The sequence below is a fragment of the Cetorhinus maximus genome, chromosome 2, assembly GCF_964194155.1.
Source record: "Cetorhinus maximus chromosome 2, sCetMax3.hap1.1, whole genome shotgun sequence".
Taxonomy (NCBI): domain Eukaryota; kingdom Metazoa; phylum Chordata; class Chondrichthyes; order Lamniformes; family Cetorhinidae; genus Cetorhinus; species Cetorhinus maximus.
Genome location: NC_135880.1, coordinates 178,494,633 through 178,513,404, shown reverse-complemented (window position 1 = coordinate 178,513,404; position 18,772 = coordinate 178,494,633).

Below are 18,772 nucleotides of genomic sequence, written 5' to 3'. Positions count from 1 at the left end.
TCCAACCACTCGCTGCAAAAAATTGTTTTCTTCATGGCTCCAGTTTCTTTTGCCAATCACCTTAAACTTGAGTTTTATACAAACAATGGCAGTTTTTCAATTTAAAATAACAGCTATGTTTTGGTGATACTTAATGATTCATCAAGAGCCAATATAAATTCTGCTTTGACAATGTGGCATGGTTCTGTTCGTTTAACAAATCTATTTGTGTTAAATTATACAGTCGAATTGTTTGGAAAAGACACTTAGGAAAATACTGCAATTGAAATACCTTCTGTGAAGAAAATAATTTATGTTTGAACCAACACAAAAAAAACTTAGAATTGTCTGTAATAGATCAATGAAAAGACAGAGAGGAGAAAAGAACAAGCTATGTAAACAGGAATTCTAGAAACTGAAGGATCAATGAAATTGTGGCAGGACTTCATGCAGATTCTCATCTTTGTTTTCAAATCCCTCCATGGCCACCCTCTCCCACCCTCTCCCTATCCCTGTAATCTCCTCCAACTCTGCAACCAAATGTCTTTTGAGCATCTCTGATTTTAATTGCACTGCCATTGGCAGAAGTGCCTTCTGCTGCCTGAGCCCTAAGCTCTGGAATTCCCTCCTTCCCATCTCTCCACCTCTCTGACACTCCTTAAAACCTACCTCTTTGACAAATCTTTTGGTCACCTGTCCTAATATGTTGCATCCCTGATATCTATCAGGGAGCCTGATTTGATTTTAGTGCTGGCTGACCAGGATTTCCAGGGCTCAAGATTCTGGGAGGTTAAGCGGAGGTGGGAGCATCCAGATCTAGCAGCCAAATGCTACCCTAACATAGCTAGTGAACCAGGAGGAGCAGAAGTGACTCTGTGCCTCGTCCTAACATCACCCCCCCCCACCTCCCTGAGGCAACCTTCTGTCCCATGATTGGCATGACCCTGTGACCCTCCAAACCCGCTATCAACATCCTGGGGGTTACCATTGACTAGAGACTGAACTGGACTAGCCATATAAATACTGCGGCTACAAGGGCAGGTCAGAGGCTAGGGATCCTGCAATGAGTAACTCATATATGACTTGAATGAAAGGGACCAAAGATTAGTTGCTAAATTTGCCAATGACACAAAGATAGGTAGGAAAGTAAGTTGTGAAGAGGACACAAGGAGGCCACAAAGTGACATAGATATGTTAAGTGAGTGGGCAAAGATCTGGTAAATGGAGCATAATGTGGGCAAATGTGAAATTGTCCATTTTGACAGGAAGAATAAAAAAGAAACATGTTATCTAAATGGTGAGAGATTGCAGAGCTCTGAGATGCAGAGGGATCTGGGTGTCCTAGTGCATGAATCACAAGAGGTTAGTATGTAGGTGCAGCAAGTAATTAGGAAAGCCATTAGAATGTTATCATTTATTGTGAGGGGAATGGAATACAGTTGAATGGCAGAGCAGGCTTGAAGGGCCGAGGGGAATTGAATTAACGTTTTGAGTCTGCACAACTCTTCTTCAGAGTTGTGTGGACTCAAAATGTTAACTCTGTTTTTCCCTCCACAGATGCTGTCAGACCTGTTGAGTTTTTCCAACATTTTCTGTTTTTATTTCATATTTCCAACATCCACAGTATTTTGTTTTTATCCAACAACACTCAAGAAGGTCAACACCATCCAGGACAAAGCAGCCAGCTTGATTGGTACCCCATCCACAAACATTTACTCCCTTCACCACTGACGCACAGTGGCAGCAGCGTGTACCATCTACAAGATGCACTGCAGCAACTCACCGAGGCTCCTTAGACAGCACTTTCCAAACCCACAACCGCTACCATTTAGAAGGACAAGGACAGCAGACACATGGAAGCACCACCACCTGGAAATTCCCCTCCATGCCACTCATCATCCTGATTTGGAAATATATTGCTGTTCCTTGGCTGTTGCTGGGTCAAAACCCTGGAACTCCCTCCCTAACAGCACTGTGGGTGTAGCTACATCACATGGGCTGCAGCAGTTCAAGAAGGCAACTCACCACCACCTTCTCAAGGGCAATTAGGGATGGGCAAATAAATGCTGGCCCAGCCAGCGACGCTCTCATCCCAGGAATGAATTTTTAAAAATACAAGCCTTATGCCCGGTGATTAATCCCTCACCCTGATTGCCTCCAATTCCACCCCTGCCTTATGCCCCCATTATCTTTGCCAAAGCCCCTCTTCAAACTGTAATTTTGCAGCCTTCTACCACTGCCTGGCTTTCCTGCCTGTCAGTCCGTTAGGCCTATTAATTTGCTCAGAAAGGTAGGGAATTTAAAAACCAACTTCAGGCTTTTGCCTCCAGCCACCCCTCCATCCTCCAGTAAACATCAAGGCCCAAAATTCCAATCCTAGGAAAACACAAATGGAAAAGTACAGAAATTGTACAATATTTTGTGGCAAGGTTGCTCTCTTGAAAATCAGACCCTGTAGAGTCACTTAGTTACTTCCTACTCAACAGCACCCCTGAATGGTTGAGTCATGTGTTATCATTAAAGCAGATAGACTGAAACAATATAATTTCAGTAAAAACACAGAACGTCTATGTTGAGAGCCAGAGGGGAGGTGAGGTGATTTTTTTTACACGGTGAGTTGTTGTGATCTGGAACGCGCTGCCTGAAAGGGTGGTGGGAGCAGATTCAGTCGTAACTTTCAAAAGCGAATTGGATAAGCACTTGAAGGGGAAAAAAATTTTAGGGTTCTGGCAAAAGAGCAGGCGAGCTAATCGGATAGCTCCTTCAAAGAGCCAGCATCTGCACGATGGACTGAATGGCCTCTTTTTCTTTTCTTTATTCTTTTGTGGCAAGGCCAGTATTTGTTGCCCATCCCTAACTGCCCTTGAATTGAGCAGCTTGCTAGGCCATTTCAGAGGGCAGTTCATGGTCAACCACATTGCTGTGGGTCTGGAGTCATATGTAGGCCAGACTGGGTAAGGACAGCAAATTTCCTTCCCTAGAGGACATTAGTAAGCCAGACGGGTTTTTAGAACAGTGATAGCTGTCATGGTCACTCTCACTGAAGCTAGTTTTATATTCCAGATTTATTAATTGAATTTAAATTCTACCTGCCATGGTGGGATTTAAATCCTTGTCCCCAGAACATTAGTTTAGGCCTCTGGATTACTAGCCCAGTGACATCACCACTACACCACCATCTCCCTTTGTGCTGGTTGATTCTGAGAAGGAAGAAAGGCTTGTGTTTATATAGCTCCTTTCACAAACTCACGATGTCCCAAAGCGCTTTACAGCCAGTTAAATACTTTTGAAGTGTAGCCATTCTTGTAATGTGGGAAATGTGACAGCCTATTTTACACAAAGCAAGATCCCATGAAGAGTAATGAGATAAATGAGTAGACTATGTCTATAAGTGGTGTTGATTGATGGATAAATGCTGGTCAGAACACTAGGAGAACAATCTGTTCTTCTTCAATAGTATAAAAGCAAAATACTGCGGATGCTAGAAATCTGAAATAAATAAATATAAGATCACATGGCACGACTTGAAGAACAGAAATAGAAACAGGAAAAACTCGGAAGGTCTGGCAGGATCTGTGGAGAGAGAAACAGGGTTAATGTTTTGATACGGTATGACCCTGAAGAAAAGTCATACGGACTCGAAGCATTAACTCTGTTTCTCTCTCCACAGATGCTGCCAGACGTGCTGAGTTTTTCCAGCATTTTCTGTTTCTATTTCTGTTCTTCACGTCATGCCATGTGATCGTTTACCTCCACCAGAGCATAGTCAGGCTTGATGACACTTCATCTCATTTGCATCTCCAACAATGAAGCTCAACCTTGATACTGCGTACAAGTATCACCTTAAATTGTGTGCTCAAGTTTAGGTTTGAGTCTGGAACCTACTATCTTCATTGACTTAAGAACAAGCATGTTCCCACTGAGCCACACATCATTCTAGGTGTTTATTTTCAGGATTGATTCTGGTCAGGTGGCTTTCATTAACCATCCCAAATTGCCTTGAGAAAGTGGCAGTGAGTTGACGTGCTACAGTTTTCATGTTGATAAAGGTCCCATAATGAGGTGGGCGAGGGAATTTCAGGAGATTGACCCAGCAACAATGGAGGAATAACATTTACATACTTGCATTGGATGCGGTACACTGAAGGTTCACTAGATTGGTCCCTGGTTGTCCTATGATGTGAGGCTGAGTAAATTGGGTTTTTATTCTCCGGAATTTAGAAGAATGAGAGACGATCTCAATGAAACCTACAACATTCTGACGGGGTTTGATAGGATGGACGCTGAGAGATTGTTTCCACTGGCCAGGGAATCTAAGACACGGGGGCACAGTCTCAGGGAAAAGGGGCAGTTAATTTGGGATTGAGGTGAGGAGAAATGACTGCACTCAAAGGGTTGTGAATCTTTGGATTTCTCTACCCCAGAGGGCTGTGGATGCTCCATCATTGAATACATTTAAGGCTGGGATAGACAGATTTTTGGTCTATCAGGGAATTAAGGGATATGGGGAGCAGGCGGGAAAGTGCAGTTGAAGCCCAAGCTCAGCCATGATCATATTGAATAGCTGAGCAGGCTCGACTGGCTGAATGGTCTTCTCCTGCTCCTATTTCTCATGATCTATCTAAATGTGAGGCATGGAAGGGAGACTGGAAGTAACAATGTTCCTATGACATCCCTTTTGGTGGTAGTGGTTGTGGGGAAGGAAGTTCTGTCAAAGTTAGCTTGGCAAGTTGTTGCAGTGCACCTTTTAAATCATACATATCCCAGCAGTGAGTGCTGGAAGTCACCACTCTGGGAAATCAATAGAATTTGACAGCCAATTTCTCAGCCAGAATCTATTTTCTTTGGGGAAGTTAAGTGACTCTTCTCACAGCTGAAAACAAGGATTTTGGAACTAAATTAGTCTCTGTGAGGGAGGTATCAGAGGGGATGAAGTCAGATAATTACAGACATACTTGAGTAGGAAGAAGGCAAATGACATCCAACCATATAACAAACAAAGCCTCTGGTGAAGTGGTTCTGTTACACATTGGGTAAGTGTCAAGTGGTGAATAAACACAGGGAAGAAGTGTTCGAGGCCAGGAGTAGGCTGGATCTCATACCTGCAGAGAGCAGAGTAATGACAATGAATCATTGGTACTGCAACATCTGAAAGATAGCAAACAAGTCATTCCAGAACTAGAGGAAAAGGTACAAAAGTGTCAAGACTCCAGCTAGAGATCAAAATAATTGACCTCTCATAAATAGAAAATGTATAGGAGTAGACTACAACAATACATGAACATAACACCTTTAAAAAGAGTCAGATGTATATAAATAGTCATTTGGTCATACAGAACTTGAGTATTGCTGATAAAAAAAAAGACACGTTGAAGCTTTTCGTTCTGCACTCATCAGGACATTCGCAAGAATACCAAATGTAATGGGAGCAACAATTTATACTGCATGACAAGAGAGTGCTGATTGGTTGGCATGTGGAATCTGATTGGTAGAGGCATTGCCATGGAGAATGCACCATTTAACTGATGACTACCAGTTAACTGCCGAGCTAGTTTAAATTCAAACCAGACATGTTGACTCTGATTGGTCATGGCATTGCACTGGCAGAGCTACATCAATAGCTTCCTCCTCTTCATCAATTGTGTGCTACTTAAAAGCACAGCGTCAATTTCCATATGCATATAGATAACTCCCAATTTCACCTGTATCTCTCTTTCATCAGCACAAAACTCTTGTTACATTCTCCAGCTGCAAGTCTGACATTTACAGCTGGATAAGCTGAAATCTACTCGATCTTTGTGTCAGCCCTGGCTCAGCTGGTAGTACACTTGCCTCTGAGTCTCCAGATTCAAGTCCTACTCCAGGGCTTGAGGACAAAAATCAAAGCTGACACTCCAGCCCAGTACAAAAATTGAGGCCCCAACTGCCCTCTCAGGTGGATATAAAAACTCCCCATGGCACTATATCAAAGAAGAATAGGGGCGTTCTCCCCAGTGTCCTGGCCAATATTTATCCCTCGATCAACATCACAAAAAAAATCACATTGCTGTTAGTGAGAGCTTACTGTGAACAAATTGGATGCTGTGTTTCTTACATTACACCAGTGACAACACTTCAAAAAGCACTTTATTGGCTGTAACACTCTTTGAGCTGTCCGCTGGTTGTGAAAAACGTTATATAAATGCAAGTATTTCTTTCTTTTAAAGTAGGAATGTCTGAAACCATTGTTTGCGAGCTCCCAGCTCAATGCTTGCCACCACTTTCATTCCCTATGCCACCTTGGCTACGCTCATAGGTGCAGAACTTTGGCACACTGACTGACAGAAAATTGAGCCTTCCTCCACAAAAGCACTCTTCCGACCCTGTGCTATTTCCTTCCTCCATTTCCCCTATCTGCACTAACTGCTGAAATACTAGTTCAGACCATTGTCATCTCATCTACTTTGCCAGTGCCTTCCTAGTCAGTACTGCTCATTACAACTTGCTCAGAATCCCACAGAAAACCCTCGGTGGAACCAAGTCCTGCACTTCCATCACTCTCCCACACCTACCAAGCTTCTGACCTTCACATTGAAACCCCTTCAACACCTCATGCTGCTTCAGCAGCCTCATCCAGCCATGCTGCCCGACATTTCCTCTGCACATGAACAGCAGTGTGGGGGCAGGATTATTGAGCCTGATTATGTCTCCAGGCAACATTCAGGGTGGCTGATGGTAATCGGAATGATCCCTTACTGGCATTCCCAGCTCTCTGGTGCATGGGTGCAATATTCCCCTGCTATCGGGACGGAGATCAGTAAACTCAATATATAACTCAGACATCAAATTGAATTGCTCATGGGCAGAGAGCCAACACTGGGCCAGACAGTACCAGTTATTCCTTGTAAAATTAATTAAAGCAAATGCAATAGTTTAACTGCAAACAACAAGAGACTAAAAAGTGCAATAGTAAAAGATAAAAAAAATGTTGTGGCATTTCATAACTTATTTTTTCTTTTATGCTTTTTTATTTCTTAATTGTCCAGTTGAAGGATAGGTAAGGAGAAACTGTTTCCACCGTCAGAAAGTCTGGTAACCAGAGGACACAGATTGAAGATATTGGCAAAAACCCAGAGAGAGAGATGAGAAGAAATTTTTTTTTCACAGCGAATTGTTGTGATTTGGACTGTGCAACCTGAAAGGACAGTAGAAGCAGATTCAGTAGTAACTTACAAAAGGGAATTTACAGGGCTATGGGGAAAGAGTGGGATTAATTGGATAGCACTTTCAAAGAGTCGGTTCAGGCCTCACTACATGCTGTATCATTCTATGATTCTATGAAATTGCAGTAGTAGATTGCTCCTCATTTGTCTTAAACCACACTGATTGGTCCCCACCCAATTTTATGGAAACTCGGTCATGTTTTGTGTGTACATAAAGATATTTGGCCTCTTCCTAATGAATAAGCATTGCACCATCAATGAAGATAATATATGGCATAATCTTTTCTTAGCACCCTGGTGGCTGTTCTGGCAACCTTCCATCTCATTAGATGATGGTTTACACCGTGGTGGTCAACTCTGTGTTAAGCATCACCTGGTGTGGCTCAGGAGCTCCACTCTGGCATGGCGGTCTCTGCCACATTAGGTACAGAGGAAGACAGTAAGCTGAGAAGGTGCATGATTCACTGGCCTCTGTTTCTCTGGACTCTTTCCTTGGTCAGCCAAGCTTTTCATTTCAGCTCACCTCTTCTAATGCCCTTCCACATAGTCAGCCTCCAGAGGTCATGGCCCTCAGTGACTGTCACCCAGTTGTCAGTCTCAATGCCCGACATCTTCATATCTCACTTGCAGGTGTCCTTGTAGCGGAGGTATGGAAGCGCAGGAGGGACCAGTGTACAGTTTTGATCTCCTTATTTAAGAAAGAATATAAATGCATTAGAAGCAATTCAGGGAAGGCTCACTCGATTGATAACTATGATGGGGGAGGTTATTTTATGAAGAAAGATTGGACAAGTCAGGACTGCATCCACTGGAGTTTAGAAGATTAAGAGGTGACCTTATTGAAACATATAAGATCCTGGAGGACTTGGCAGGACGGATGCTGAAAGGATGTTTCCCTTCGTAAGAGAGACTCAAACTAGTGGACACAGTTTAAAACTCAAGAGCCTCCCACTGAAGACAGGGATGAGAAGAAATTTTTTCTCTCAGGGGTTCGTAAATCTTTGGAACTCTCTTCCCCAGAGAGTGTGGAGGCAGGGTCAATGAATATTTTTAAGGCAGAAGTAGATAGATTTTTGACTAACAAGGGAGTCAAAGGTTATCGGGGGCAGGCCAAATTAAAGTTGAGGCCACAATCAGATCAGCCATGATCTTATTGAATGGTGGAGCAGGCTCGAGGGGCCAAATGGCCTACTCCTGCTCTTTTTAATATATGTGTTCATGGGGTGTGGGCGTCACTGGCTAGGCCAACATTTATTGCCCATCCTTAATTGCCCTTGAGAAGGTGGCGGGAGCTGCCTTCTTGAACTGCTGCAATTCATTTGTTGGATGAACACCCACAGTGCTGTTAGGAAGGGAGTCTCTCCCAATTTTGGCATAAGCCCCCAGATGATAGTAAGGAGGACTTTGCATGGTTGATAGGACTGGGTGTGCCTGCTCTTAAACCATATGTTTGTATGTTCATATGTCATGACCCAGTGACCAATTCACCATCCAGGAGTTTTTTGGACCAGCATCTCTATCTGCTAGAATTATACCTGGAGAAACCTTACATTGCATGGTTCAGCTTTGCAATTTGATTGAGAATTTCTATTGGCTTCCTTCTAAACTAAATTTTGGCAACAGGAGTGTTGATCTTAATTACTATAATCAACCTGGCATTCAGACTAGCAAATTCCTGTTGCATTTACTTCGTAAGAAATATCTTGCATTTACACTGCACCTTTCACAACCTCAGGACATCTCAAAGTCCTTTGCAACCAATGAAGTGCTTTTGAGGTATAGTCACTGTTGTAATGTAGGAAATGCAGCAGCAAATTTGCATATAGTCAGTTCCCACAAACAGTATCGTTACTTTCTAGAAAGACCGGTGGTGAAGGACAAAACAGGAACCAATCTTTACACACTTTTAGAGTCATTTATTTATAGACATACACATAACAAACATGCATTTTCTAACCTCAAATGCCAGCTCCAGCCTGTTCCTATTTAATGTCCACCTTCTGCATCCAATTTTGTGATGTTGATTGAGGGATAAATATTGGATGCCAGAGAGAGCTCCTCTGCTCTTCTTCTGAATAATGCCATGGGATCTTTTAAATCCACCTGGCAGAGCCTCAGCTTAACATCTCATCTGAAAGACAGCACTGCCGACAGAGCAGCGCTCCCTCAGTACTGCACTGTGTCAGCCTAGCATTTGAAATGGAACTTGAACCCAGAGTTGAGAGTTCTACCCAATGAGCCCCTGCTGATACCACGCACTGTATGATAGGTCTAATGCCATGGGAAAATAATTTCTGTTTATCTTATTTATGAATGAGGACGTTTCGATCTGCTTCTCTCTCCTTATAGATCAAAACAACATTGCTTTGCAATTTCTTTTATTCATTTATGGGATGTGGGCGCCGCTGGCTGGGCCAGCCTTTATTGCCCATCCCTAGTTGCCCTTGAGAAGATGGTGATGAACTGCCGTCTTGAACTGCTGCAGTCCATGTGGTGTAGGTACACCCACAGTGCTGTTAGGGAGGGACTTCCAAGATTTTGACCCAGCGACAGTGAAGGAATGGCGACATATTTCCAAGTCAGGATGATGAGTGGCTTGGAGGGTATGAGACGTTATTATATGAGATGTTAAATAGTGGGGACATTCTTAATGCTTGTTCATTAATAAAGGCAAATAATTATAAGTATTATTGTGACTGATTCTAACAATCGATTCACAAGTAACATGTTTGGCTAAAGCGAGGGTTAAGGTGATTGCATCTTATTTCTTTGCACACAGACCACAGCACTATATTGTCAATAATACAAATTTGAGCTTTTCCTAATTAAAATAATTGTCTAAACTGTGTACACAGTTCCAGTCTCCATATTATAAAGAGGATATAGAGGCACTGGAGAAGGATCAATTTTAAAAATTACAAGGATGATACCAGAACTGAAAGGACATATCTATCAGGAAAGATTGAACAGTTTTCTTGTTATGACCGATGCAGTTGGTAAAGCGGAGTTATTTAAAAATCTCAGAGGGAAATTTAAACAACTGTCATAACCTATAATTTTAAGTGTTATGTTTTAGATGCGACTCTAAACTCAGGAATCAGACCATCAGTTCTCGAGGTTTTACATTAAACTAAAGGAAACATTTTATTAATTTACACAGGGTAAAATATATATACACATGGCTACAAACTACTACTATCATAGCTTTTAACAAATTCCCGAACTAATATCCATTAAGGCAACAGTAATCCATAGACTTAACCAAAAACCAGGCAAAGCATTTTCACCTTACAAATTCAAAATTATGTTCTTTTCACTGTGGAGCCAGTTGGAGGCTTGCAGCTGCCTTTTGACCTTGCATTGCCTCTGCTTTGCACACCCGAAAACTACTGAAGTTATACCTACCACCACTGATTGAATTCAAATTCTCATTGTCTCACCAGTCTCTTTAAACTTCACCTTTTAACAATGAAACTCCATTCATTGTACCAATTTTATTAGTAATATAAACATATTGCTTGGTAGCTGCTAGAAAGGCATCAAGTTTTCACCCCACTTCTTGAATGCTCTATTCAAAAAATGCAAATGCACTCTATCTCTCTTATATATCAAAACTAGTACATATCAAAGCACCCAGACTAGCTGGCTTTAATCCAATTAAGACACACCTGCACACTAAACCTCTATTTTAAAAGAAAAATGTTTTCAAAAATATTATATACATTAATAGCTTCATGACATTTCTATAGAAAAGGAAAGGCTGAGCAATTTAAATAGATGCATTTAAGGGGAAGCTAGATGGGTGAGAAAGGAATAGAAGGTTATGCTGATAGGGTGAGATGAAGAGGGATAAGAGGAGGCTGATGTGGAATATAAACACCAGCATAGACTCGTTGAGCAAATGATCTGTTTCTGTGCTGTAAATTCTATGTAGTTCCAAGTAATATTGGCAGATGTCAAGCATATTAATGTTTAGATGGACATGATATGTCATGTACTTCACAAAAATCCTGAGGCTTAAACACAGCAACATTGTGCATTGTTGCATCCGTTTGCAGTGGAAGCATTAAATAAAAAGCTTCTTAAGATGACACACAGCAAACAATAGAGCCTCTCAGTCATGAAGCTCTCACCTTGTAGCGTGGGAGTTTAATAAACCCTTTAATGTGATAAAGTTGCCTTGGAACAGGAGAACCCTTCACACATTCACAGCAGATGGATTGAATGAAAAGGTGGTGAAAAAGTGTTTGGAAGGTGTGATGTGAGAGTGAGAAAATGCAAGATAGATGGATGGATGGATTGAAAGAACGGGGCAAAAAACAGTTTGGAAGAAGTGATGAGATGAAAGAAGAGATGAGGTACATGGATCGATTGGATGAAAAAAGATGTAGATGAATGCAAATGAGAAAAAACATAATCGGATGGAAGGACTGAATGAAAAAGGAGAAGCAAGAGTTTGGAAGGAGTGAAGAGAGTGAAAAAAGGAATAATACACAGCTGCTCTGAAGAAGAGTCATACAGACTCGAAATGTTAACTCTCCACAGATGCTGCCAGATTTGCTGAGTTTTTCCAGCATTTTCTGTTTTTATTAAACAGCTGGATGGATGGAGTGAAGGAGAGCTGACAGAGATGGCTGTTCCCAGCCTGGTGCCAACTGCTGCAGCAGGGAGATTCCAGGAGCTGAGGTCATCAGCCAGCCAAGGGGCGGGGTGCGCAGACGTCCTGTGCCACACATCCCCGCCCCCTCTAGCCGTACCCCTATTCCTTATCTTGCTACCTCTACCCCTGCCCCCTCTAGTTCCCCCTTTAGCCCTGCCCCCTCTCCATAGCCCTACCCTCCCTGGCCCCGCCCCCTCTCTCTGACCCTGCCCTGTCTCCTCTAGACCCGCTCCTCCTTCTAGCCCCGTCCCCTCTCTCTGACCCTCCCATCTCTAGCCCTGCCCCACCCCCTCTAGCCCCACTTCTGGCACCGACCCTCTCCCTGACCCTGCCCTGTCTCTAGCCCCACCCCAGTCCCCCTAGCCCCACCTCTGGCACTGACGCTCTCCCTGACCCGAGGTTTCCTACCCACAGTGGTTGACAGGGTCCTCAACCGTGTCTAACCCATCTCCCGTGTCTCTACCCTCACACCTTCCTCTCCCTCCCAGAACCATGATAGAGTCCTCCTTGTCCTCACTTTTCACCCCACCAGCCTCCGCATTCAAAGGATCATCCTCCGCCATTTCCAGCATGATGCTACCACCAAACACATCTTCCCTTCACCCCACCCCCGTCACCATTCTGTAGGGACCATTCCCTCCGGGACGCCCTCCATCATCCCCAACACCTCAGCCCCCTCCAATGGCACCTTCCCATGCAACCGCAGAAAGTGCAACACCTGCTCCTTTACTTCCCCCCTCCTCACTGTCCAGGGGTCCAAACACTTCTTTCAAGTGAAGCAGGGCCTTCAGTCTGTCCGCAAGCATGATCCAAGCTGTCGCTTGCCATTTCAACACTCTACCCTGCTCTCATGCCCACATGTCCGTCCTTGGCCTGCTGCAATGTTCCAGTGAAGCTCAACGCAAACTGGAGGAACAGCACCTCATCTTCCGATTGGGCACTTTACAGCCTTCCGGACTGAATATTGAGTTCAACAGTTTTAGATCATGAACTCTCTCCTCCATCACCACCCCTTTTTGATCCCCTTTTTTCAATATTTATTTTTTAATTTGTTATATTTTATTTTCCCACCTATTTCTAATATTATTTTAAAAATTTATTTCCATTCATTGTTTTATCCACACCTTTTAGCCTATTTCGATCTTTTCTCCCACACCATCCCCTCCCCCCACCCCCATTAGGGCCATCTGACACTTGCTCATCCTGCTTTCTATTCTTAATGTCATCATTAGCACCTCCTTTAGCCAGTATCACCACCATCAACACCCCTTTGACCTTTTGTTTATGACACCTTTTGCAGTCTCTCCTTTGCCTCCACTTGTCGCTGGCCTTCTATCCAGCTTCACCTGTCCCACCCACCCCCTTAAACAGTATGGGCAGAATTTTTCCATCAGTGTGCAGGGGGCGGGACCCACACGCCAACACGTGAAATGACATGCGGTGACGTCGGGCGTGTGTCCCAATGTCACCGCGCGCCATCGCGATATTTTGCTGGGCGGGTGCGCGACGATGTACGTTGCACATGCGCCAGTAATTACCATAAGACCATAAGACATAGGAGCAGAAATTAGGCCATTCGGCCCATCGAGTCTGCTCCGCCATTCCATCATGGCTGATAAGTTTCTCAACCCCATTCTGCCGCCTTCGCCCTGTAACCTTTGATCCCCTTACCAATCAAGAACCTATCTATCTCGGTCTTAAATACACTCAATGACCTGGCCTCCACAGCCTTCTGTGGCAATGAATTCCATAGATTCACCACTCTCTGGCTAGAGAAGTTTCTCCTCATCTCTGTTCTAAAAGGTCTTCCCTTTACTCTGAGGCTGTGCCCTCGGGTCCTAGTCTCTCCTACTAATGGAAACATCTTCCCCACGTCCACTCTATCCAGGCTTTTCAGTATTCTGTAAGTTTCAATCAGATCCCCCCTCATCCTTCTAAACTCCATCCAGTATAGACCCAGAGTCCTCAAACGTTTCTCATATGTTAAGCCTTTCATTCCTGGGATCATTCTCGTGAACCTCCTCTGGACCCTCTCCAGGGCCAGCACATCCTTCCTGAGATATGGGGCCCAAAATTGCTCACAATATTACTGGGCCAATTAAAGTAGTTGAGGCTCCAATTGTCATGGATTTTAAGGCGCCCGTGTGATATTCGGCTCATCGCACAGGCGCAGCGGGCAGGTGGCTATCCGAAACTTTAATGAAGCTCATCCACGGGCGGGAAAGAGGGATTATTGTTTTTGCGAATCCTGACATTTAATAGCCAGTGCTCAGAAGTTATTGAAAGTTGCGTGTGTGAGGTGGAGAAGTGTCGAACACATAGCAGGTGCTTGGACTCCGCTCAAAACCTTCAGGTCAGCACTTCTCAGTGAGGATTTGTTTTGGGGCCTATAGGTTTCAGCAAGCCTCCCTGAGCCTGGGAATGGGAGCTGATCTCTCCACTGGAGGCACCTCACCTGAGGAGGGAGGGCTAGAAGGGGGAAGAGGCTAGGAGTACACATTCAGCCTCCAGGGGAGCCACCTTTGGGAGGACAGGCGCAGGCACAAGGGGCGCAGGGCCAAGAGGTAGTCCAAGGAGCAAGGGGCCGCAGAAGACCCCACTATCCTGCTGTCAGGGTATACAGGCGGCGAAGCAGCTACCTCAATCTGTCTGAGGTGCAGTGCCGAAGGAGGCTCCGTCCGTCAAGGGAGACTGTCAACTATATCTGACAGATGATTGGACCTGAGATCTCCGCTAACTGTGTGGGTGGGCACCTCATGCCTGTGTCTCTAAAAGTCACAGCTGCCCTCAACTTCTATGCCTCCGGCACTTTCCAGGGCTCAGTGGGTGATCTCAGCGGTGTTTCCCAATCGGCTGTCCACACTCGTGTCAAGCAGGTCACAAACGCTCTGTTCAGGTGTGCACTGACCTTCATCCACCACCGCTGGGATGAGGCCAGCCAGACACAGCGAACCAGAGGCTTTGCAGCGATTGCTGGCTTCCCCCGCGTCCAGGGTGCAATCGACGGCACACATGTGGCCATCAAGGTGCCAGCGGGTGAACCTGGTGCCTTTGTCAACAGGAAGGGCTTCCACTCCATGAACATGCAGATAGTGCGTGACCACAGGATGCTGATTCTACAAGTCTGTGCAAGGTACCCAGGCAGCTCCCATGACGTTTACATCCTCAGACACTCCCAGGTGCCACCGGGGCTCTTCAGTGCTCCAGCCTGGCTGGATGGATGGCTGCTGGGTGACAAGGGCTACTCTCTCAGGAGGTGGCTCATGACACTTCTCTGCCATCCAAGAACAGAAATTGAGCAGCGATACAATAGGAGCCACACCTCCACAAGGGCTGTGGTGGAGAGAGCCATCGGTCTTCTCAAAATGCGCTTCCAATGCCTGGATCGCTCAGGGGGTGCACTCCAATACCCCCCAGATCGAGTGTCGCTTATAGTGGTTGCATGCTGCGCTCTGCACAATCTAGCTCTGCAAAGGGGGGATGCTGTGGACAAAGAAGATGTAGATGGAGTGGCTGGGGCTGAACATGATGACTCCAGCAGTGAGTCCGAGGATGAGAACGCACAGGGAAATGATGAAGGGGCATACTCCAGGGAGGCAGGGACACCCGGGAGGCTCTAATCCAAGGACCATTTAGTTAGCACAGCACATATGGACCTGCAACACAAGCCTGGCATGTAGCCTCCATCCTGGAGACCTCATCTGTCTGGATAGGAGGATTGGCGATGGGCGCAGTCAATAAATCTAAAAGACACACAAATCATTCATCAAATCTCAGGAATCCATACACCTTCCCAAAAAAAGAGGCACCCACAGCCATTTGAGACGACATAAATTTAATATTGTAATCCAAGTCTCTTCACATAACAGAAATAAAATGGTTTTGCACTTCTCACAAAGCTCGAAACAACTCATTGATGAAAGGGAGCAACAGAAAAGCACCAGTGATGAGCCTGGGAGGTGCCTAAGGTGCCTTCATCTTTCGTTTGCGGGTGCTACGTCTTTCTAGTGCCCCATCGCTGGCAGCGGCATCTGAGGCAGCTTGCTCTCTCTGGTGTCCTGTTGGCCTCGATGACCTTGGCGGATGTCCTCTGGCCTGTCGAGCCTGTGATGGACTTGCCTGGGAGGGAGCTGCCAGCTCCGCAGCTGGCATCTCCCCAGTCGTCGCAGCTTCACTGGGTGCTGCGGTCACTGGCAGAGGGGCGCAGGAGCTGCTGTCCTCATCTGCACTGCCCTGAGAGGCGCCAGCAGAGATGACAGGCAACTGCTCCGCTGATGTGAGGCCCATTTGGCCCTCCCTGCTCACTGTAGATGGATGGGCACCGAGGTGGGATACCTGGTGGCCAAACCACCGCCCACACGGGCACTGACCAGACAAAGTCAATGCCCCTGTGAGGGTGCGCAGGTCCGAGCAGAACCCCAGGAATCCCCGATCCTGTCCCTGGAGCTGCCTCTCCATGAGAGTCGCCAATCTCTCCATGGAGGAAGCTTGGTGTTCAACCATGATGCTCAATCATGGCACGCGTAGATTCCTCCACCACTGACACCAAGCCAAGCAGAGCCTCATGTATCTTCACCAGATGTTCCCGAACACCCGGCCGCAAGTCAGCACTTGGCTGCATCGCCCACGACTCCAGAGGCTCATCATCTGCCATGGACTGAGCACGTGCCTGGGCCCCTGTAGTCCTCCAACATTCTGTCTCCGCCAGCTGCTCCAGCGACTGTGAAGTGCCCTCACCGCTGTGCCCTGGGACACTAGCCAAAGATATAATGCCCACCGAGGTGCCAGTATCTGCGCTGGTGCCTGCCTGGCAGGGATGGTGTAACGCTTCTAAAGGTGCAACTTCATGCCCCTCAGGTGTCAGAGAGGGCCCCTGCTGCTCCTGCTCCCGGCCGTGCGCCGATGATGCTGAAAGGAAGAGTAAGGAAATTCGATCAGATAGCCTGCGGGCAATGTCAATGTACATGCCTGTCCCCCGTCTCATCAAGCGCTCATCATTCTACACGCACTAGGCAAACCATGTTGGTAACGTCACTCACTGAACAATCAGCAATGGCATGGATGTTGGGAGACGACTGGTGACATGAGTGCTAGCCATACATACCTGCCCTTGGAACCCCAACCTCTCCGGCTCCAGTGGACCTGGGCACATGCCGCCTCTCCAGTGCCTCCTGCTCAAAATGGCTCAGCATCAATATCTGGCCTGGTCCACCACCAGTCCTCAGCTGCTCGGTGCTGTAATGAGAATTCTTCTCCTGCAAATGAAAAAATTGCATTGATAATTGATACTTGTACTATCAATCTCCTCGCGGCCAGCCCACCCCAAGCCCAGCTGGCCATTGCAGGGCTGCAGTGCATCCTTCCCCCACTGGTGGCTGGCATTCACACAAATATGCCTGGTGTGTCCTTTTCACAACACCACCCCCCCACCCCGCCCCCCCCGGCCCTGCCCACATGCTGCCTTCACCACAGTCGGGAACACACAGTAGTACCGGCCTTTGCAAGGAGGCACAATGACATGGAGCACAGAGGGCAGCACATCCATCTGTGCCACAGCACCTTGAAGATCCCCTCACACCAGGTCATCACTCTGACTTCCAAATGTCGTGGAGTTCGACCAATGCGCCTGGGTGTAGCTCCTCCAGGTTGAACCCTCCACAGTCATGTGGGTGTCACTGCACCACCTGCTGCGGGTGCAGAACCCATCTCATCTCAACCCTCTCAGGCTGATGAACACATAGGCAATTTCTGGTGGACCGCCCAGCTAAGGACACATGCCGTCACTGGCTCATTGCACTCAGACATGAGTAGTCCACCAGCGGGGGAAGAAGGTTACATGATAGGTGCAGTGAACGATGCCAACATGCTACTCACCCTTCCCGTGCACAGCTGGTCGTTGAAGCACTTGCGGCACTGGGTCCATGAGCATCGTGGGAGCTCACGACCTCCGCAACCTCCTCCCATGCATGCTTGGTCAAGTGGGGCGGCTTCCTCCTCCCCTCCTCAGGGACGAGCACATCCCATTGTGCTGCCACCTCCTCAGGGAGGGCAGCAAGGCACTCATCGGAAAACCTGGGGGCACACTGGCCACCCGCCCTACCCTCCTGCATGGCTCTTTCAGAGGTGTCTTGCCTTGCCCCCGCCTCTGGCCATGTAAAGCAGCCTTGGGGTGGCTGCAGTTTGGCCTTTACAAGGCCGGGAGTCGTCAAACACGCTGGGTGGGCCTTAATTGGCCGGCCCGCGCAAAATGGCGGCGCGGACCCGATCGTGACTGGGGAAAATTCTCCCCTATATATTTCACCACATTTCTACTTCTCTTTAGCTTTGAAGAGTCATACAGACTCGAAATGTTAACTCTGTCTTTCTCTCCACAGATGCTGTCAGACCTGCTGAGTTTTTCCAGCATTTTCTATTTTTGTTTTAGATTTCCAGCATCTGCAGTATTTTGCTCTTACCTCTATCTCTTTCTCTGACCCCGCCCCCTCTCCACAGCCCCGCCCATTTAGCCCCACCCTCCCTCTCTCTGAAACAAAAACAGAATTACCTGGAAAAACTCAGCAGGTCTGGCAGCATTGGTGGAGAAGAGAAGAGTTGACGTTTCGAGTCCAACATGACCCTTCAACAGAACTGAAGTATAGTTAGGAGAGGGGTGAAATATAAGCTGGTTTAAGGTGGGGGGGCAGGGGGAGAGAAGTTGAGGGTGGGATGGTTGTGGGGACAAGCAAGCAGTGATAGGAGCAGATAATCAAAAGATGTCACAGACAAAAGGAAGGGTGGTGCTGTTGTTGTCTGGCGCACTGACCTCTACCTCGCGGAGGCTGAGCGTCAACTCGCAGACACTTCCTCCTACCTCTCCCTGGACCATGACCCCACCACAGAACATCAAGCCATTGTTTCCAGGACTGTCACTGACCTCGTCTCCTCTGGAATT